Here is a 23,456-nt window from a genome sequence, read left to right as displayed (position 1 = left end):
GACAAACAGCTGGGGGGGAGGGAGGGGTGCGCGCAGGGACAGCACAGCAATCCCTGAAGGCACATGCAGAATTGGATGGATAATGCAAAGAAATAGATTGTTTGCAGCTTGTCACTGAGCTGCATTTTCCTTATTGGTCAGGATTCTTTTCCTCTCTTGCCCAGTGAAGCAGTGAAACAAAGGAGAGTCCTTTGCCCTAGCTAGAATCCATTGATTTCAGTGGAGTTACTCCTGTGAACAAGATCCTATTCAAACCTAAGGAGCTGATCCTAAAACATCCACTGCAACCAAAAGTGCCAGCATTCCTTTCACACAAGCAGCAATCATCAGGCCTCCAACCACAGCTTTAAAATGCCTGTCACTCACATTAGGCTCCTGGTGTAATGCAATCCAAACTCTGAGCCTCTGATTCATAGATTCATAGATGTTAGGGTCGGAAGGGACCTCAGTAGATCGTCGAGTCCGACCCCCTGATACAGAAGGGAAAGCTGCCCTTGAACTTGTGTTGACCTGTATCACCCTGAGCAGGGGTAAATCCCTGTTTAAAGACACATTAAGTTTCCCAGGACTAATGCTGACTCCAAGATACAATTCTCAATCACCTTTTGGGAATGCCAAAATCTGCCAACTAGTCTTTGACAAAGACAGGATCATGATGGAAATGGTAGAGTCTCTATCAAGGGGTGCTGCACACCTAGGGAGAGAGCTGGATCCCTCTAGGACAGTGCAAATCACAAAACACGGGGAGCAAGAGCTGTAGCTCAGGCATTCTCTGTTGAAGGGACCTGGCTATTGAACACGTTTCTAGAGAAAATCCAACTAATCCAAAAGCTGACCAGCTTTCAGGAATGTTGCAGAGCCTTCTTTTAGCACAAAAGTTTCCGTCACACCCAGAACATCACTGTTCCCTTCCCCCAACTGAGCACAAATCCTACCCAGAATTTCCTTTAAGCTAAAAAAAATGGGAAGAGCACCAGGAACTCCATCATGCTCATTAGTACCCTTTGTAAGTCGACCTAGTTAACATGGGGCATGTCTACATGCCACATAATTACAGTGTATTAAGTTGCTGTAATCACACTGAAAAACTTAATGTGCTGTAATTGGTGCTACTGCACGTTAGTGCCAGTGCATGCTTTTTAAATGATGCTAATGTGCAGTAGACTAAGTCTTAGACTAATGGTTTTTACATGACTCGCTAACATACAGTAGAATTAGTCTACTGCGCTGTTAGCGTCTCATGTAGACATGCCCATAGAGGAGCAGAGATGGGCAGCAGTACAAAACAACCCTGAAGATGATAGCCGATGATGTAATAGGCCTGATTCTTTCCACCCTAGCTAAGATACAGCATCTTATCTGTTTAGGTTTTATCCTGGTAACAATTGCCAAACACAGTGCACAGGTCCTTTTCATCACTAGACCTGGACTCTGTCATTTTTCATAGCACTAAAAATCTTGTTTTTGCTGGGTGTCTTTGTGGCAGCTGTAACTTTTAAAGCCATCCAGAGACTGCTACAGAGACAGAGGGAGATAGGCACTGTCTTCAAAACCAGTTCATACAGTAAGGGTGCCTTTGTCATGACAATGAAAAGAAACAAATATTACTTTACTAAGTTTCAAGCACAAGTAGTTATAATGTCTAGCAGTTATTCAGTGCTTTTCTTTCATGGATCATAACATACTTAATAAAGGCAGAGATGTATTGTGATCCAGCTTTCCTCAGATGTAGAAACAGAGGGAAGAAGCAGCTAAGTGTTTGGAGCAAGGTCAAAGTCATGCAAGATAAAACCCCATCCTGAGCAATCCTTGCTAAGTCACACTGCTTTTGACTACTGACTCATGCTCCTTTTCTCAACACAGCTATGAAGCAGAATTTAAATGAGGTTTTTGTGCCTTTTAACAACATAATTCATCCAAATCCTGATGAGATGCCATTTTCAATCTATACTTCATGGGCTTTGCTTTGAGCATTGTGCTCACACCCAAAGCACAACCCCCAAATGGGCTCAAACTGCTGAATTATCTTGACTACAAGCAATAATGCGTTTCAGGGAGTCACCCTGCATCAGAGAAGGGCCATCTAAAACTCAGTACAGCTTTAATATGCTCTCTGTAGACTGCCCAAATCTGGGCCTTTGTCAGCAGATGTGCTCAAAAGCAGTTCAAAATAAAGGAGATTCTGGGTAGGGAAAGTCAGTTCAGAAAATGGAAGTCCTTTCCCTCCAGGGAAGAAAAGTCCGTTCCAGCCGGAAGCAAGGAGAGGTTGTCAAAGGTCCCAATTCTTCAGTGCCCTGTTATTTTTATTGGATAATCATGTATCAGATTTTGCCCTGACACACAAACTCTGCTCTGACCTCCCGCTGGTCCCTCCTGGATCAGCAGGAAGTGCCTGCAGGAAACTAAGGACAGAATTGGCTCTTGAACAGGGTCCATTTACCTGATAGAGTCTCTATCTCCTACGGCAGTCATCCTAGCCAAGTACTCTCAGCCAGGGCAGAAATTAGGTATCAGCAGGCTGGTACCAAGACTTGCTCTATACATATAAACAAATCAGCCATAAGCAAATCCCTACACTCAAAGGGCAATAATATTTGGGCTGAAACATTTTTCACCCAAAGTTACAGATTTGGATTGACCAAAATGTTTTGTTGATTTTTGTCAGATTTGGTGAATTTCTGAAAAAAAAAAATATATATATATATATATTTATATATATATATATATATATATATATATATATATATATATATAATTTGGTTGGACATTTTTCCAAAGGAGACTAACAATGTGAACTGTTGCTTGCTTTAGAAATGTTATTTAAAAATAACATAGAAGCTCAAACAGATCATGATAAGATAAAATGAAGAGCAAGAAGCAGCTCTGGCTTCACCACTTCCCTTTCCTCCCAATCTCATTTAATGAAGACAAAATTGTTTGGAAGCTTGAGCACAGGACTGAGAAGCAGGACGCATAGGGCTCAATTCCACTCTGCTACTTGTTATTGACACAACACAGGCAAATTATCTCATGTTCCCCCTTCTGTGAATCGATACAAACAAGCCTTGCTCTAGCTAAAAGCTGCATGGCTTCTCTGAAAGTCCAACCCTGAACTTCACTTTCTTCCATCCACCTTCTGTTGCTCAGAGAGACACAGCAGTACACGTGACAGATTGGAGGTTGAGGAAAGGCAATACCTTCAAGTCATATCTTGAGGAATGACAATTCCAGGGCTGTGTGATCATCCCTTTCTTCACTGGGCCTTTCTAGTGTTCACAACAGTAGCACTGGAATTGTCATTCCTCAAGATGTGACTTGAAGGTATTGCCTTTCTTCAACCTCCAAACTGTCATGTGTACTGCTGTATCTCTCTTTGAGCAACAGAAGGTGGATGGAAGAAAGTGAAGTTCAGGGTTGGACTTTCAGAGGCCACACAGCTTTTAGCTAGAGCAAGGACTGTTTGTATTGATCCCCTGGTAAGGTCCAGGGGAGTTAGGCCTGTACAAGATTTAGGACAAACTGCCCCAAAGAGGGTTCAATGAGGATGGGATGGAGAATGACGTGAACATTTTAGGAAAAGGAGGATGCTACAGCCAATAAAACTGTTTGATAGATGTTTGTCTCAGGCATGTTCCAATTGGTTACCATATCCATAAAGAAAAAGCAGAGGAATGTAGGTACTAGTTATCACTGGAAGGTTAGGAGGAGATATTTAGGTTTGGATGCCTGGAATCACTTCTGGAGTGGATTGGGCTTCAGTGAGCTAGATGCTTGGGCCCCATTGCTCCATTTCCAATAACAGCAACTCAACCCTTCATGTTTCCAAGGGAATTACATTGCACTCCAACCACCATGTTTGGGACATTTTTATAGAAGACTTTAAAATGCATGGCCATTGATGAGCCTGTAGTATTTCTCAGAAGACTAAACATGTGTCCCACTGTCCTTGGTCAGTTTCCCCTTGCAGCGCTCTCCCAAAATGCCTAACAGATTGCTATGTTTCACATCACAACAAGATGCATTTAAGTGAGGACATCATGATTTCTGGATCATAAAGCATGGGAGAAGAGTTCATGGGGGAAGAGATCATTTATTAATATGAGAGAGAAGAGTGGTGACAAATTGGCATTTTCTCAAACCATAATTTTGCAACCCTATCACATTGCAAGCTGAGGGAAGTATCAGTGTTTGAGTAATGACTGTAGGTTACAAAGGCCTATTCAGTCTGCTATATTCTGCTCAAACTGGTTTTATCTGCACCTATGTGTTCAGATTCCTAACCCTTCCTTCTCTTCTACTGCCATTGTTTACATAGAAATCATTCTGTATTTACCCTCCTTTCCTGGAACAAGTTTTAGTGCAGCAAATAAAACCCACCTGTGTTACCATGGGGAGTCCAGACACTGAAGGCTAACCACTAGTTGTATAAGAGATAAGCAAAGGCACCTTCCAGACAATGAAGTCCAGTATATAACTGTTGTACAAAGCACTCAGTTTTCATAGTAAAGGGAATGACAGGAGTCCAGATCAGGATGCCAGGAATGAAACACAAGCAGGAGGAAGCAGTTGCTATCACAGGATGACTGGAGTGGAGAAAGACTGAGCAGAGAGCTGAGAACAACAGAAAAAGTAACCTTTCACTATTCTGATTATTTTACACTTTTTCTTGTCAACCAGCTCTGTTTTACTTGAGATGATGCTGAACTGTGCAACAGGACTTCTGGATTTCCTTCATCAGTCACACTCAAGAGGCTTTATCACAGAGAGCTTCAACAGGTTCAGTGTTGGAGGTTTAACTGCTACGAGTCTTATACAGGCCAGGACTAAGACATGAGTTGGAGAACACATCCTTTCCTTTCTTTGGGGCTAAGAGAGGACATTAATAAGTGAGAGTGTTCTGTGGTCATGGAAGTTGCTTCACGGACAGGATTAGGAAGCAAAGTCATCCATTTGTCCATACAGCAAATACAACATGAACAGCATCAAAGAGAGTATCCCACAGCTGTGGCAGTATGCCTGTACTGTAACCCACTGGACTAAACTGGGTGGGGAGATCAGTGTTTTTGGTTTATGAAGCCTTTGGCTTCTCACTGCATCTGCTATCAAAAGTTCCAGTCAGGCAGAAACTCCTCACAAACAAGAATAAGACCAACAGTCCATTATGCACACAGTAATGAAGCTCACAGCAAGGCAAAATGATCTGGTGGTAAAAATGCCTGTATCCCTTTTATGCTACAGCTCCCCGAAACTTAGTGTAAGATGTATGAAAGTGTATTACACAGCGGGTGTAAGGTCACAGCACTGAAACGCCTCAAAATTGCCTGGGGTATATAATTAGTGGCCTCCTCAGTGTCTCATATTTCCTTCTGCCTGGTAGCCAAAAAGAGGCTTGTACAAAACAAGAACCGCTGTCAATCAGGTTGCTTAGGATGCTTGTTCATAGAGTAAAAAATGTCTTTAGCTTACATCAGAAGCCTCTGTCTGTCCAGAGGTTCCAGCACAGACATTAAAATGCATTCTGCAGTGGCTGTAGCATGGAGCGAAGCCAATTATAGTCATTGCACACCGTTACATGATCTTTCCACAACACATTTCCAAGCATATTTGTGTCAGACTGGGAAGTCTTATGCCCATATCCAAAACATGGTTTATAATCCTTATTCCCACAGGCACTTTCGTGATGGATGGGAGACAGTTGCTGTCATTTCAAATCAGTGAGTTTAGAGGCAATTGATAATAACTGGAAGCATGAATTGACACTCAAGTGTAGGGCTAGTTGTTTTACTTTAAGAAAAAAAACAGTGAAAAATGTGCAGGGACACGGTCCTGCGGTTAGCACAAGACTTTCATACCTTTGATATAAACCACCTGAACTCCAGATTTGCTCCCACCCACCCACACTTTTAGGAACTGAAACCTAAAGCTTGTGTCTTGGCTTTATGTCTCTTAAAGGACCACTTGGAACACCATACCTCAAGCCACTGGATTCTGGGAAAAGTTGGAAGTGTCTAAGTCAGTCTCAGTGTGATTGAATCCTCCTCTTCCCAGAGTAATATCGAAATGGAGGTTTGTTGGACCAGATCTCTGACATTGCAAAATAGCTAACATGTATTCTGGAGGTGGCATCATATCTTCCATACCTTTCATATGTTCAGGCTGGCATTATATGTCCTTGTCTCAAGAGCAGTAACAGGCAAATCCAGCTGAACAGAGCAATTATCTTTGTTGAAACACGTGTCAGGCTTTGATAGCCAATTCCTTCCCTGCAAGAGATGAGGTGGCATAGAGCTGATATTAAGGAGCTTATTGAAGTGCGGGATTAGCAAACCAAGTAATTCTTAAACTACTCATAGATTCCTTAACTCACGAAACAGGATAACCTCCAGGCCACTCTGAATAAATCTGAAGACCGGTTCCTAAACCATCTCTACTAAACAGGATGGCCTGGATAAGAGGATGGACCTCTTGGAGATCCACCTGGAGAAAACTGAGAAGCAGATATCAGCAATGGAAGAAGTGGAACAGGAGGCTCAGGTCTTTACCATCTTGGGTAAAGAAAGTTTTCATATAGCAAGATCTGATGAAGAGCAGCAACTGCAAATTAAGAATGACAGGGATCTAGGCTTCCAGGATGGAGTGGAAGGTACATATTTATTACTGTTTTCAATTAATAAGCTCACAGCAGCTCCCATCAAGTTAATACCTCATTGTGTTAGGTCCTGTATTCACACAGAGCTCCTGTCCCAGCAAGCCTTGCTCATTTTAGCTGGGATTTCCCAAGAAGCCTGGTTTCCTTGGGTACCCTTGAAATTTCAGACTTTGTATCCTATCTTGTAATATGTAATTCTGGGTAACTGGTCTGACCTTGAATAATGCTATACAGTTCCTTCCAAGAGAAGCACTGCAAGGAACAACATCATTCTTACTTCAACTGCCGCACTGTCCAACACTGGAACAGGCAAGACTCTTCACACAGCCCTGAGAGCAGGAAGTCATTCTCCCCAAGTGGAGCCAGGGAGCTTGTCAAAGAGACACAGACACATGGAAATGGAACTTGGATTCAGTAGTCTTTCACCCTGCCAGGGCAAGGCATTCACATCATCACAGGACTCACATGTGTGGGGGATGGAGAACACACAACAAATTGAAACCCTATGAAGAAGGATTTAGTATAACAAGCCCAGCACGTGAAAGAGGTACTGAAAATGTATTCAGATTGGAAGCACCTTGGGGCAGGGACTGCCATTCAAAAGATGTCAGTACAACAGTTCGGACTGTGGGGCCCCTTGTACTACATGTATGGACTACATTATAAACAGTTTTTAAGTGTGAGTACATTGTATTTTTCCACAGGAAGTCCATGCTGGACCCCCTGCTCCTATCCCAGTCCCTTACTTCCCTTTTTTTCTGCACCTATTCAGTCCACTTACCCCAAGCCTTGACTCCTGCCCACTCTGTGCCTATCTACTGTCCACCCTCCCTCCCACTACTGCTATCCAATTCTCCCTGTCTCAGCCCACCACCCTAGCTCCTGCCCACTCCTATTCCTGTTCAACCACAACCCACACCTGAGCTCATACCCCACTGCCCCCTTGTACCAAGTATTATTTTGTTCCCTGCATTGCACTACTGTTCTTTAACCCTCTGCATTTGAATCCAGCCACTTCCTTTATCTTCCCAACACTGCCTTGATGTCAGTAGGTAGAAACAGTTCCTCTGCTCTCTGTTCCTGGGACTAGTGCCCTGCAGGCTGGGATGGAGCATGCTCAGCACAGACAAAGTCTGGCAAATTTAGCCACCAGATTCAAGCAAGCCTTTAGTGAGTATGTAAAAGATGAGATTTCCACAGCCTGATAACTTGGCCAGATCTGAGTGAATTTTCAGGGCAGCCCCAGGTAAAGCTTTGATGCCTGCTAAATTTCAATCCCTCCTGCAAAGCCAAGGTGCTAGAGCAGTGGATTTCAACCAGAGTGTCGTGGCACCCTGCGGTGCTGTAAGATCCTTTTAAGGGTGCTATGGGGTGCAGAACAATATTAGCACTGTTAGGTGTGCAAACACCTACACATGATTCACAAGATAAAGCTGAAGATTTCAAATAGGAATCCAGTGTCAAAAACATTCAGATCTCTTGTGGTCTGTCTGAGTTTTCTATAACAGAGATCTAGTATTTTTCTGGGGTTTTTAAAAAAAAACAACAAGTGACTGCTAAGAGGCTGGCATTTTCCTAGGGGTACCTTCAGTCTAAGGAGGGGTGCCTTGGATCTAATGAGGGTGAGAACTGCAGTACTAGAACTTCCCAAAGAAACTATTGTTTGTTTTTAACAAGGCAAAATGACATATTGCTTCCTCACCTCAGCCTTGAAAGTGGCTGAACCATTTTTGTTGAAACTTGCTAGAAAAAAAATTGACCTGAGAGATACCCACATAGAAAGCATTTCCCCAAACTGTTACCTTTTGGCAAAGTGATAAGCAAATACAAACAGCTTTCTTAATAGAAAGTGTCAGGCAATCTTAACTTAGGCAGCCCTACCAACTCTGCTTCTCATTGCAAAAATAAGAAAGGAAACAGAGGTACTTTGCTGCAAATGCAAATGAAAGCATTAGCAGAAACTGTCAAAATTGACATTTTTCTTCTAAATACTAAAAAGTCTTGCTCATCCCAACCAACAGAAGTAATGTGTCTTGCAGCACAGACTTGGATGAATTTGTGCCAGTGCTATTATAGAGGTATTTGTTCTCATTGTAATTATGATGGATTTACAGTTGTGTGCAAAGGCCACTGTCAAAGACACATAAAGAGGCAGTCCTTGCCCCTAAAGCTTACAATAAAAAAATACAAGACTCAGGAACAGGAGTGGGGAAACTACAACACACAAACAAATGATCAAGATGGCTTTACTAGTTCAGTGGTGAGGTTTGACTTTTAAATGTAACCTCCATCTTTTTGACTGCTGTCCTTCATAACCATTGTTAGTTCCTATTATAGTATTACAGTAAAAGCTGTGTTAACCAGCATTTTACTAACTGGAATACTCTATTAACCAAAATGTAATAGATCTACATGAAGCAGGGCAAGGGTGGGCTGCACTGCGCTCTGGGCAGGTGGTGGTAGTGCTGGGACTGGCCCACCTCGCTGTCTGGCCCACCCAACAGTGGGACGCACATGGCACCATGCTACACCACTTTCAAAGCAGCGGCAGTGAGGCACAGATGCAGGGAGCAGATCCCAGCCCGCAGCTGCAGCCCACCCTTGCCCCGTGCACAGATAAAAGTAAGTAGATCAAAACTTACTTGCCTGCCAGGCTGGCTGAGATCCTGGCTGCACAGGGTATAACCCTCAGATAACCTGAATTTTTAGATAACCGGTACTCCCCTTACCCAACTCATGCCAGATAACAAAGCTTTTACTGTATTTTCATTACAGAAACTATCCCCATCTACTGCTCTAATTTTTCTGCTGTCTCTTATGACCTAGTACCTAATTATTACTTTGGGTTGCTTCACCACCTCATTCTCTGCCTCCCTACTCCCTATATAAGTCTGTCCTTGCCTTTAGGGCCTTGACAGTCTGAGAGTGTGGACACATATATTCACCAGTGTAAATTGCCTTTGCTCCAGTGTTAAAAAAGAGCAGGTGCACAACATAAATCTCTACACAAAATCTGGTCTGGCATTTCCTGAAAAAAAACAGGGGTGAAGTCCCCAGTGTTTGTGTTGTGTGTTCACAGTTATTCTAGGTTAGCTGTTTGTTCAAGTTGTCTACTACCTGCTCTCTTGACAACTTGTGCCAAGGCATTATAAGAAAACTGCTGCAGGAGTTACCCCAGGGATAAAAGGCCATATATCCGCTCTGAATCTCAGAGTAACATATATCAATGTACAAAATCCATACAGATTCACCAGTGTTAATACCCCATATGTACAGACCCTCTGATAAGAATGATACTGCTATAGGTTAGGCAACAAAATACAGACTCTGCATGAGTGGGTCTCATTTGTTTGCTTTGTTAAAGATAAATTCTCTGAGAAAGGAGAGGCCAATTTATGTTTTGGGTTGTTTTTTTTACTTGAAACTTAATGCAGTGATCACGATGAATGTTCATATCATTATGTGGCCTCCTTATAAGGGCGGAAGGACAAAGTTGTGGTTAAAACACACGACCATGAGTCAGAAATTCTATTCCACGCTCTGCCACAGAATTCCTCCGTGACATAAGGCAAGTCTTTTAATCTGTGTTCTCAATTTCCTTCAGCTTTAAAAACCAGTGATAACGTCCCTTTCCTAAATTATAGATTGGCCTGAACAATAAGACAGGAAAATAAAGGAACCAATTTTCCTCTAACAAGCCCCCTGGACAGCATGAACGATGTAATGATAACAGGCTTTCTGGACACAAACACTGGGTGATTCAAGACCCCATCAGAAAGAGCACTTTACAAGATGGAATTGTGGGTGTGCAGTAAATATATCTCCTGGTGAGCGAGAGGAGAAGGGCTATAGTTAATTTCATTTTCTTTATTTATGACATTCATAGTAGATAGTTTTGTATGCAGTCTATTAATTGTTGTCTATGTCTGCTGCATATTTTTTCATTAAATAATATTACTGGCTACTTCTAATTCTGCTGAATAGTACATATCATGTATATAATCCTTTGAGTAGGCTGCAGTAAAATTAAGATTTTGAACTCTAAAATTCAAAACTGTTTCATAGATTCATAGATGTTAGGGGCTGGAAGGGACCTCTCAAGATCATTATGTTCAGTTGGGTAGGAAAGACTGCTGGGGTCAGATGACCCCAGCAATGTGCGTGTCCAGACATTTTTTAAAGATATCCAGAGTAGGTACCACCTCGGGGGGGGGGGAGTCTAAAGAAGTTTTTCCTCATGTCTAATCTAAAGTGGTCTTCTAGCAATGTATGACCATTAGTCCTAGTCTCCCCCTGGGGAGCCCTGGTGAACAGACATCCTTCCAGTCCCTGATGTGAGCCCCTTATATACTTACGGGCTGCCATCAAATCCCCTCTGCGTCTTCTCTTCTCCAGGCTGAACAGACCCATGTCTCTCAGCCCTCATCGTATGGCCTGCTCTCTATACCTCTAACCATATGCAGAGCCCTTCTTTGGACCTTCTCAAGCCTTTCCACATCCTTCCTGAAGTGTGGTGCCCAGAACCAGACACAGTACTCCAGCTGTGGCTTCCCTAAAGCCGAGTAAAGCGGGATGATATCCTTAGTCATTTGAGGTCCATCGGTAGAGGCATGCTAAGTGTTTTTGTTTGCTTTGTCAACTACAGCATTGCATTGGTGGCTCATGTTCATTCTATGGTCTATCAAAATCCCCAGGTCTCTTTCAGTTGTGGTGCTAGTAAGCGTAGCACTGGTATATTGCAGGTTATTTCTCCCCAGGTGGAGCACTTTACACTTCCTGGTGTTGAACATCATCAGGTTTTGATTTGTCCACCTTGTGAACCTGTCCAAGACAACCTGTATCCCCAGCCTATCCTCCAGCGTGACCACAGTCACCCTTAATTTGGTGTCATCTGCAAAAGTTGCCAGTCCACTTTTAACACTCAAATCCAAATCATTAATGAATACGTTAAAAAGCACCAGTCCAAGTACTGAACCCTGAGGGATGCCATTGGTCACCAAGCACCATGGTGACTCAGTTTTATCTATTATTACTCTCTGGGTCCTGGCTTGGGACCAGTTTCCTAGCCACCAGACCGTTGGGTTATCGAGGCTACAGTTTCCCAATTTTACCATGAACCCCAATTTTACCATGAATATAGGTAAGGCTGATGGAAAGCCTTGGTCCTGTTCCATTTTTGGGCCTATATTCTCAGGGCCACCCAAAGCCAGATTGTGAATCCCTTCCTCACAAAAAGTGAGCAGTTACTTACTCAAGGAGTCCCATCAGTTCCAGTGGGATAACCTGGGGAAGTAACTGCAAATCCTATATTCACACCAGTGAGCAGTCAGGCCCCTGAACATATAGGCTACCCAACTTCTTGATATGATGGCTGTGGGGCACCCAGCAACATGGTATTCAGAGCAGGTTCACAGCTCATGTATATGCAGGCTTATACAAGCCTCACTTACATTTCTACCATGACATCTTCACTGATATTACAACCCATGCTACCTAGATTAAAACAAACCCAGGTGCTGCTACCCATACAACCTAGACATGATTTAAGACCCTGATCCTAGAATTAGAACCATGGCTACAGACACCCACAGACCCAGCAAGAGCCTCAGCATCCTCCGATGATATGAAAGTACCCTCAGCTTGAATGTCCTAAGACAGGGTCGTACAATTTCCAAATGACCAGGGACTGCATGCCTCAAGCTACACGATGTGTGGGCAACAGGTCCCCTGACCCATATTTCATGCAGGCTGTGCAGACTTCCCAAGCCTCCATGGGCTGTGCTGCCCTGCCCCTTGGAACAAGGAAGAAAGCAGAACAACAGAAGGAAAGCTAGGTGGTGACTGGGAACCCACAACTTGTGAGTATATGGCCTGTTGGCACAGAAAGTATAAACTACCTGGGAGAAAAACTGAGATCCTGAGAGTTGGGCAGCCCTGTGCTAAAACATCCATGATTTTCTTGTTGTTTTCCAGTGCATCTCTGGTTGATCACAAAGCCTCTGACAGTTGATCTCAGTCTGCTGCTAGGACCAGGTCAGGGGATTGGGATGATCCCCTGCTGTACCCCTACCACTGGGGGAGTGGGGCCCCAGCCGGGCTGGGTGGTGGGACGTTTGGAGCCCGGGCAGCTCATCCAGGCACATGGGCGGGGAGGACAACTCCTGCCGCTGCATGCACCTCAGTGGAGGTCCAGGGGCTACATGCCCCCACCCCAATCTGTGCGTAGGGTGGAGGCAACCCAGCTGTAGCTACTCCAAGAGCAGCATGACGCTGAGCCGCACCCCCTTGTCTGCCCGGTGGTGGGACACACATGGCGTTGCACCGTTCCCAGGGCAGCTGCAGTGGGGCTTGGGGTGCACAGCCCAGCATGCAGCAGCAGCCACCTCCACCCCGCACACAGATTGGGGGAAGCATGTGTCCCCCAGGCCTCCATAAGGCTGCGTGCAGCAGCAGGAGACCCTTGCTCACCTGAAAGAGCTGCCCAGGCTCTGATCTTCCCACCACCCAGTCCCCTGCCCCTGCCTCTGGCCCACTCCCTCCCTCACCACAGGGGCCTCAATCTGCCCCGCCTATACCTTGCCTCCCTCACAGACTGACCTGCTGGGTGGTGGGTGGCACACAGTAGATCCTGGGTTGGACTTTAATTCAAAAAGTGAATTCGTACTTAAAAAGGTTGGAGAACACTGCCTTAAAATAAATACTACTCCAGTAAGCAGAATGCCTACCCTACTGGCTTCTGCAGGCATGTTTGGTTCCCTGAGGAGCTGCTCAGCCAGCTCTCCCAAATAAAACATGCTCTTTAAGCAACAAACAAAAACAAGCCCTTCCACCCTATCCCAGGCAGCAGGACAAGAACCCTTTGGATCTGGCCCCAATGCTACTTGCCCCCCTCCCCACCACTCTACTCACAACTTGCTTCTTCCTCCATTGCTTGCTCTTCTGGGAGTTTGTTAAAACTCTTAGCAGGACACTCCCTTCCCAGTCAAATGCCCTACAGCTGGGCTCTCTCAACATGGCTGACAGTTCTCTCATAAAGGGACACATCAATCTGCTATAATTCCTAATAAAAATAGCCAAAGCAAAACCAGCTTGCATTGTAATCTAAACTAGAGATTGGAGACGGTTTCAGTAGGTCATGACTGTAATCTATAATGCTGCTGTTGCTGAAGAAGTGTCAGTCTAAACCAAAGACTTGTATGTTGGCTTCCTTAATCTTTGTACGCATGTCCACCTGCCCATCATGAGGTGCTCAGCACTCACCACTACAATTCATGGAAGTAGAAGCTGTAGTTGCACAGCACCTCAGACAATCTCACTCTCAGCATTTCAAGTGTGGCTTCCAAAATTGATGGGCATTTGATTTTCGACATTACCCCTCTGGGCAGTTTACATCTCAATTCTGTGGGGGTTAATATCCCATGTGGCTGTTGTGTTTAATCGATGTGTTTTACACTGATGCAAGATTCTTTGATCAGAAGGTACCTGGAGTCTAAATAATATTTCAGTTATGACAATAAATTCAGTAACATGCAATTAGGGCTAATTTGGCCCCATTACCTAGGAACTCACAAATGGGAAGGAAAGACAGTACATTAGTCCTGGCTCTACTCTGTTGACTCTGACTGAAATAGTGTCACTAACAAGACTGTTTTCATAGTCACTCTATACAGATACATTGCTTCCCTGTCTTTCCCCAACATGCAAAGTGCTTGGGATAAATGAAATAACATCCTTTGACCAAGCACTGTTGCCAGCAAAGTAGATTCAGATACCATCAAATATATGGAGCTGTTCTTCTTGTAGCAAGAGAACCAAAGCCTGAGCTACAGGGATTGAGACAGGGCATGGGGTTCAGGAGATACTTTACCTGGTTCATCTGGAGTGCTCAAAGCCCTTCCCAAGAATTCATAGACTTTTAAGGCAAGAATAAGCCATTAGATCATGGTTCCCACGTAACACAGGTCAGAGGGGTCTATTCAATTACTCCTGCACTGAGCCCAGTAACTTGTATTCAACTAAAGCATATTTTCCTGAAAGGCACAATATTACTATCCACATTTTAATGACAGGAAAACTGAGGCACAGAGCAGGGAAGTGAATTTGTGTAGGAAGCTGCTGAGCTCCAAGAATCCTCACAATATTGTCCCACCTGTTCTCTTTCCTTCCTATCAACCACTACCTTTAGCTTTCAGTCAGGCTAGCTGAGACCATCTTATCACTCCAGCCATGTCCTGACTCCCCAGCTGGTTTCCTCTGCTAGTACTATGCTCTGCCTGTCACTGATAGAGACAGTGCATCCAGCAGGAAGGGGACTATCTCCTCTTGCTGCTCCTTTTCCACTCATTTTTTCTTAACTCACTGGTCTCCTTTCCCCCATTTACCATCATTGTCTTCCCCTCTCCCCTTACTTCACTCTTTGTAAACAGTGGCTGTGCAGGAAGGCACAAGTGAACCTGACTGACCTCAGATGCTTTAGAATTCAGTCTTCCCAGCCAGGAAGTTGTCGTGGGCTTCCAAAGCACAGCAGCCTTTTCCCACTGGACTCATTATTAGATGGCACCGATGGGGGTGGTCTAGCAAGTCCTGTTGCTACAGAGACAAGAAGACATGTGTTCATGGACTGCAGCTCTCCTCAGCAGGCCCTTGCATTGTGCTTGTGCTTCTCCAGCACCTCTCCTGGCAGGATGGCGAAGTACCTCACAAACAAGAAAGCAAGCTTCAAAACAAACGCTGGCATATCATTACCCCCAGTTAGGGTGGGAAAGAGCAGACCGAGAGCACTGCCTGCCGCAGGAGCACTCAGAGAAAAAGAGGGGCGTCTATGGAGAGACATGGGGGGTTAGATCGGGGCTCGGATTCTGTCTAGCATGCAGGGACTGAACGAGCGTGGCGCTAGGACGCTCCTTCTCATTGAAAATCTTCGGCGAATGAGGGGAAATACGATCATACACAGACGGGGACGGTGGGGGCAGTAGGCTCCTCGCTCACTCCGGGACTAAAGGCTGTCTGTTGGCACCACGCCCGGCGATCAGCAACCCGCCGCGGCCTCTCCGCAGCTCCACACGGGGCCAACATTCACGTGCAGCACCGCAGATCCCAACCCCTCGGAACCAGGCATTCCTAAAGCTCAACCCCCAACCGACGTCGGCCTCCTATTGGCTGCTCCGCGGCAGCTGTTACTCCGGCGGCGGGCGGGCCCCTTTGTGACGTCACAATCAGCTGTTTGAACGTTCTAATTTCTGAGCGGAGCTCAGCTGGGGGAGCAGCAATAACAGGAAAATAAGAATAGCAGCTCTGCAGGCCGGGGAGGGTCCGGACCCAGCGGCTGTCACCGCCCGCCCTGGCAATGGTGCATCTCTTCTGAGAAGAGCAGAGACCCCAGCAGCACCGCTGCCTCCCTCATCCTTTTCTTGTCTCTCGGATTTTTCGTTGACCCGGTCGCTTGTTGATTTCAATTAAAACTACCTCACAGACTCTGCCTAAAGCCGGTGCTTTCAGATACTTAATCTTGTGGGTTTTCCTGTGGTCTTGTTGTTTACAAAACAACCGATGACATTAAAGGCAAGGTAAGTGTCGTCCTCTCCGGACAGGGCGCGGAGGCGGGCTGGGAAGTCAAGCTTGCACTGATCACCGAGCCCCTTTGTGCGGTGGCCCATTTCCTGGGCCACCATCTCTGCGGACCGCCGAGCCCCTTGCGATCTGCGCCTGTCCTCGCATTTCAAGGCCACCCCTGTGTCCGGGCCGGGTGGTTTCAGGTCTCTTTGTATTTCTCGCGCTGCGTGCGGCGAGGGACCGCTCTTTGTGCTTCGTACGCGGTGTGCATTGTGCTCCAAGCCGTGCCCAGCGGCCGGATGGGACAGCAGAAGGAACGGGCTCGTGGCCGAGGCCGGGAGACATGAGGACAAGGAGGGGGAGGTTGGTCTTTTGTTGCTACAAGCCGCGGTCTCGGGCCGGAGCAGCGAAGGCGCTCGGGACCCGTCTGTCTCCAATGCGCAGGAACCTCCCTCGGCTCGGCTCGGCTCGGCTCGGCTCGCCGGGCGGGGGCGGGGGGATGCCAAGGCAGGTCGGCGGGAGCAGATTGCTTATTGCATAAGCAGCGATTGCCTCGGCCCAGCTGGGAAACAAAAGACCCAGCAGCGAGGTCTCGGGCCAGCTTCTGGCCCCCGCTCCAGCTGCCTTTGTCTCCACTGTCGCTGACCGGCGCAGCGCTGCGGGGCCCCGGGGTAACTGCCCCTGCCCGGGAGGAGCCGAAGCGCCTCCAGGTCGGCCCAGGCGCGCAGCGGGGAGCGGAGCTGGCTGCGGCTCCAGCTCTGGGGCGGCGCGGACCGTGCATCAAGGAGGCCAAGTTTGTGCCTGGCTCGTTCCCTCCGCCGCCCCCACCGCGGGTCGGCTGCGCTGGGACGGGATCGGGGGGCGAGAAGGGGCAACTGCCCCAGCCCTGCTTTGCCCCGCAGCGTCCTCCCTTCTGCGGGCAATTGCACCAGCATCGCGCCTGCCGGGCGGAGCCCCGGCCCGGCCCCGCCCGAGCACCCGGAGCAGAGCGGCTCCCTCCCTGGGGCCGGGCCTCCCGGTCCGGGCTCGGGCTGCGCGCTCCCGGCGCCGCCTCCTCTCCCCTCTCCTTGTTTGTTTCTTCATCAACGGATTCGGATAAAAAGCTCGTCTCTGTCCCCATTGGCTCGTTGGGATTGGGAGCCTATGGTGACGTGGCCTGATTTGCATTTGACATTGAGACGTCATCAAGGCCAGCCCTCCCCCACCCACGCACACTGAACTGTCCTCCCTTGACCTGTGCGGAGGGCTGCGATGTGCTCAGTGCCGACACCAGTGCAGTCCGCCGAGATCTTTGGAGGCAAACGGCTTTGCCTGGCTGAGGCTGAGCCAGACCAGAGAGTCCGGTAGCCAGGACAATTAGGTTGCTGAAGTTGGGGAGTAAATTACCCTTAATAACAGCCCGGCTGCTGGCCACAACTCGGGTTACTTTACGGCACTGTTATTTTAAAATATAAGGTATATAATGTGCTAGCTAATTTTACATCTGTCATCAATCAAAGCCGATCTTTTCTTCCATACCATTAACATGTCACGACCAATCAAGCATCTAAGCTAGTGAACTGAGCAAGATGAAAAAGGGTTTATGTTAAACATAATATAATGCCTAACCCATTATGTGTGAGGTCAAATAAAATTAGCTGTCAAATAAAATAGGAAGTTCTTTTTTACTGACTGCCCTCTGGGACACACAGCTCTATGTAAAAATCCTTCAAAACTACGTTTCAGTTGCTCAAGAAAATCTGACCTAAAATTTTCATGTGTCCTTCCTCCACAATATGAAGCTATTTACATGCAATCCATTCAGCCTGGTGTAATAATTGCTTGGGTCAGTGACACTGTCGAAGGAAACAGACGCTAGAGCAGGGGTCGGCAACCCCAGCATGGGTGCCAGAGCATGGCATGCAAAGCATGGGCGACTGGTGCCTCCCAATTCTGGGGGGCACCAGCGGGGCATGATGGGGGGGCTCCCAGCAGCAGGCCAGCGAGGAGGGGCAGTCCCCCAGCAGCCGGTCAGTGAGTGCACCAGCAGTATGGCGACAGTGGAAGTGCTGGCACTTCCATGTACAGCAAACTGCCCAAACGTGATGTGATGCTGACAGAGCCAATTTCAAGGAGTGCTCACTCTCAGTGGGGGCATGTGGCCCCCTGTGTCCCACCTATGCATCGCCTATGATGCAAAAGCATTTTGCTTGGCATGTGCGCCTTGGGGAGGATGGTGGGGAAGGGGCTGGGGCTGTGGCTGCACTGCTGCAACAAGGATTGGACCCCTCACGGCTCCCCTGCCATCTGCCCTGGCATGCCAACATCTTACAAATTAAGGTTGCGGGGGTTTTTTGGCACTCAGCCGAAAAGCATTGCCGACCCCTGAGCTAGAATTTTATGTGTATTTAGTTGAGTGGCTAATTGCATTGTTGGACAAACATTATTTGAAGTTTTCTGAATAACTTGATTTTGGGATTTGAGATTTGGAACATGGGACAAGTGTATTCCTGAACTGGGTGTCCTTCATTTTAGTCCTGAGCCTTTTAAATAGGCCTTGACAGCTTGACAGAGATGCAGGGACAGGCCCTGAAATATTGAGTAAACTTCCCCAGTGTAGAGAAGGTTGTGGCATATAACAACAGCTCCCTGTTCAGCTGAAGGGGTTTTAGAAGCTGTGTAGACAAAGCTCTGGCTATTGAACCTGTTTAGTACCATTTCATTTGCACCTATTTCTCAGGTGGTAAATGTCAAGTCACTAGAGCCAGGCTTTCATAAAGACTTACTACTCAGCAGCTAAATGAATCTTGCAGAACAATGGACACATGTGGGTTCTGATGGTTTTGAAAATATGGAACCAATGATGTAGTCTTAACAACTGGAAGCTGGCCTTCAGGCTCCCACCAGTAATAACACTGGGAAGCTGTTGGACATGATGATAATCACTTTTGTACATTTCTCCATTATAAACAGAATCCCAGGGCAGTTTCACACCTCTTCTTCCCCTCCCCTTCCCTACCCCCCCTCCCCGCAAAGGAATAGGTACCACCTAGGCCCCAAGTTTAAGGCTTAAGGCAGTGAGAGGTAGGTTAGCTATCCTAATTTGAAGTCAGGCAGATAAAATAGACTGTTGCCTACCAAACCTCATGCCTCTCTGAACCAGTCAGTCTCCAAGGTGCTACCCTGCCCTGCCTTCTGCTAAAAGCAGTGTTCACATGACAAGAAATACCCCTTGCAAACAATGGATGTCAGTAAGAAACCAGCTCAATAAGCACTGAGCACTTTTATACAAGTGTAGACAAGAACACAGTAGGCAGTGGAACCCTGGTTAAAATGGGTAGGGCTTCTGTGCTTATGGAGAGGGGTGCATTTCATCCCATTCAAGCTTATCATTCTTCCATACTTAGTGCCAGTATTATCAAGAAAAATCCTGCCCTAAAACAAATGTTCTTTCATTCTCTTCCCATTTTTCCTACAACACAAGAGAGATGGATACATCTAAAAAACTACTAGTCAAACACATATTTCATAATGTAATCAAAGTTCAGGAATCTCTGAATGAACATAAAGAGAACAAAATATCAGAATTTTTTAAGGCACAAATATCTAGTGTCTGTTGCCAAGACAAAATATAGATTTTATCAAAGAATCTCTTTGCCTCTTATTCTGCAGTTTGTTTTGCACAGACAGCCCATATTCTACCCATCATCATTCTCACCTGAGGTACAAATAGATTTTAAGCAGATAGAAGTACCATACAGAGTTTACTGCAAGATTGGGAACTGTTGCATCTTGAAAGTATGACTATCAGGTACTCAGTCCTCACATGGTTTAACATAATGCCTGTTATATTCCTTTAAGTATAAGATGCACTTTTAAAAATGGCCTGCATAATAAATTCAAGGAAAGGCTAGAAAAATCTCTTGTGCATCAGATGTATCTTTATGTTTTATTTTCTTCCTTAAATTGAGAGTAAAAAATTTGCGTTCATCTGGAATTCAAGGTTGTCTTGTATTTGAAGGAATATGATATTGGCCTATTCATCACTTATGCAGTTACGCGCAGTAATATTCTTAAAGATGTGCATCAAATGGAGAAAAACAAAGTTCACAAGTAACACCGTGGCCCATTTGTATATCCCTGCCTTTTGAAACAATCTTTGAAGTCCACCAATGAATATTTTTCTAGATACATCACATGTGCAAGGAATTAAAATAAGGGTTAGGTAAAATTAATCCTCTGACCTCAGTCAAGCTACATGAGAGACAAATTTGACTTGGTGTGTATTGTACTATGTAACTACCCAGGAATTTACACTTAACTTGGCTTCTCCTACATCCAGGTGAGGATATGCCCCCTTCAGGTACAAAAAATGGTCCATTTGGTTCAGCAAGATGTGAGGGAGAGGATTCTTAAAGAGGTATCTGCCAGTGGAAGATGCCAATGTTTTTGGAGAGAAAGCATTCCTTTCACGTGTTACTACCACCACTATAAAGTAGTCAAGGTGCTTACTTGAATCCTTTCATTTGTTTTTAACCATGCAGAGTGTTTATTCATGTCTTGCATTTCAGTTGGCTTAAGTGATGAAACTGAATGGTCCAGTCTGAAGCAAAATAGACTTTTTCCCTCCCTCAGATTTAAAATCCTAAGAATAAAACATTTCTTCTTAGACTTTCCAACAATTAATCACTTCTTTGCTCCCTATTAATTCTGAATAATCCTCAATTGAATCCCTACGGACAGACCCCTTAGCCCAGGTAGTGTCAAAGGACTCAGACACCGTCCACTGTATTCAGTTGCAAGAATCAACTATAACTTTTAGCATCACACTGATACAGATAAGGTTCCCTTAGGGAGAGGTATTAATCAATTAAAAATCCTGTTGCCGAACAAATAAGTAAACAGTTGACTTTATGTATCAATGTTTTCAGCAACAATAAACTAAATGAATTAACCCAACCTTGTAAAACTGTCCTTCAAACTTACCAAGCCCAGGAGCAAAATGGACTTTCCCACATTTGCTCTGACACTGATGCCAACAAACATAATGATGTTTCCCATTTTAAAAAAATCTCCAGGTGAGCAGAATATTAGGAGGCTGAGTAAAAGCTTCTCACCCCAGAGTTTTTTATAAGAACAAAAGACTGATAAAGTGTGCATTGTCTGGTGGCCTGTTCATAGAGGCTAACAACTCTGTAATAGCTGCCAGCTATTGGTTTTTCCTTTTGCCCCAGTGACAGAGGGACGTGCTCTGGTGCTTAAGGTCTGTGTCTTGATGTGGACCTATAGTTGCAAATGATCACCATAGTGCATCTAAACCAAACAGGTGGCCTTGGAGAGCCTGCTGGGTTAATATGTTTCCAAAACATCTGCTTAAGGGCTGTCTTGAAGGAAGGTGTATTGGGGGTGACAGACAGCCAAGGGGAGAATACAGCCTTATGCACGTTACTTTTTTGGCAAAACAATTTGAAAATAGCATTTCCCAAAGATCATCACAAGGATGCACCCGATTTGTCCCTCCTACGTCTCTAGTGACAGCTATGCTGGGTATTCTTGGTTCTGCTGAGGAAAAACATTTCCTCTTGTTAGTCGTCAGTAGCCATCCTGCCGTGCAGTATTTATGGAAAGTTTAAGGAGTGCTGTGCCATTTCCCAGCAGTATCATTACTGTTATTACAGGCTGTGAGTCTAGATCTGCTGCTCCTGGTAACTACAAAGCAATGGATTCCCACTCCTATCTTCTGTAGGATTTCTGTGCATCATGGGTCTTTGTTGTGATTTCTTTTTCCTATTTTTAGCTTGTGAGGCTATTTGCAGTGATGATGACCAACAAAACTGAGTCTTGTATGCTGCTGTATGGGGAAAAATGAATTAAGGCACTTACCCTTATTGTCACTTGCTGGAAGGTCTTAGCCAGTCAAGATTAAAGTACTGAGAAGTCTGGAGCAGCTGTACCTTTGGAAGCAGTATGACAAACTTTATCTTTAAACAATTAATTTGGCCTTGAGTGGAGCTACTGGGAGAAAAAGGGCCATGAAGATTGGCACATGGGGAACAGTTTTGTTGGAATTCAAGGTAACTCTGCTGACAGCCCTACTCTCAGGCAGCCAAGAGCCAATTGGGTGGAGAGAAACCAAGAGATGTTTAGTCTTCTTTTCTGCAGAATCCTGAGAGCAGAGATGAGGGTGAAGACAAGTCAAGTTATACCATGACTCATGAAACTGTAATAATAGTGTTTCCTTTTGAGTCCCAGCCCAAATTAAGCTCCTGCAGAAGTGCCATATCAGGCAGTAACTGCATCAGCTCCTGCCTGTGAGAGAACAGGATGTTACGTTTGCTTATGCCAAGATGATGCTCTGAGGCCTGAGCTTGCTGGAGTCCTCTTGGATGCCTCACAGACAGCACCTTGTTTCACTCAGTGGAGCTTGGTGGCACCAGCCACCTCTGTGTTTGTGCTGGAGAGGAAAGAAAAATGAAGCTTTTGTTTGTTCAGCTAGCACAGCTTAATGCTTTAGCTGTTGGCTTTGAGCAGGTGCCCCCTGCCAAGCACTTCCACAAACAAGCAAAGCTATGTTACTTTGCAGCCAGCTGCTTTGCAGACAGGAAGGGAAGGGGGCAGTAGACTTATTCTCTCCAGCCCTAATTCATCATGGGGCAGTGTGCTCCTGACCATGAGGGCCTGCTGCACATGCTAGCCAGGCCCAGGCCCAGGCCAAGTTTGCCCTGCCCATTGCTGCCCCAAGCATCTAGCAAGGGCTGTAAATGTGTGCAGCCTTAAGGAATATCCTTGCATGTCCTGCTCAGAGTAGCTCCCTTCCTTCTAAGCTACCCACAAGCCTTCCCTGTTGCTGATTGTAAGGACCCCATTACTATGATCTGCAAGGTTGAAAAACTGGAGCTAGCTGGAATTTTTTTCATTCTTGTACGTGTTTAATTTATTATTTTATTTTCCTTTTTTTGGTCAAAAAATCCCAAACAACCAATGTGATTGGGCAAGTGCTACCCCTAGGGCTAGGGACAGAAGTTACATATAAATCGGTTTAAGCCATCTGAAACTGGTTTAAACCTGTAACAGAACAGAAGCTCAGTGCACATAAGCCAGTTCCAAAATGACTGAAACTAGTTTAAGATAAACCTGTTACCAGTGGTGAGAGCCTGAAGGCCAGCTTCCAGTTGCTGAGACTCCATCACTGGTGCCATATTTTCAGAAACATCAGAACCCATGTGTATCCATTGTTCTGACAGATTCATTTAGCTGCTGAGTAGTGAGTCCTGGT

At 45.7% G+C, this 23,456-nt stretch overlaps 1 protein-coding gene across 1 annotated transcript in view; it reads left to right on the top strand.

Moving 5' to 3' along the window:
* Nucleotides 1-16,127: 16,127 nt before the first annotated feature.
* Nucleotides 16,128-23,456, top strand: part of TP53INP2 (tumor protein p53 inducible nuclear protein 2) — a 59,353-nt gene continuing 52,024 nt past the window's right edge. Inside the window, exon 1 of the mRNA XM_059733243.1 lies at nt 16,128-16,215. The gene's annotated coding sequence lies outside the window, so the exon portion shown is untranslated. The remainder of the gene's footprint in view (nt 16,216-23,456) is intronic.

The sequence above is a fragment of the Alligator mississippiensis genome, chromosome 9, assembly GCF_030867095.1.
Source record: "Alligator mississippiensis isolate rAllMis1 chromosome 9, rAllMis1, whole genome shotgun sequence".
NCBI classification, from domain to species: domain Eukaryota; kingdom Metazoa; phylum Chordata; order Crocodylia; family Alligatoridae; genus Alligator; species Alligator mississippiensis.
Note: the sequence above shows the minus strand (reverse complement) of the source record. Positions and strands in the feature narration are given on the sequence as shown.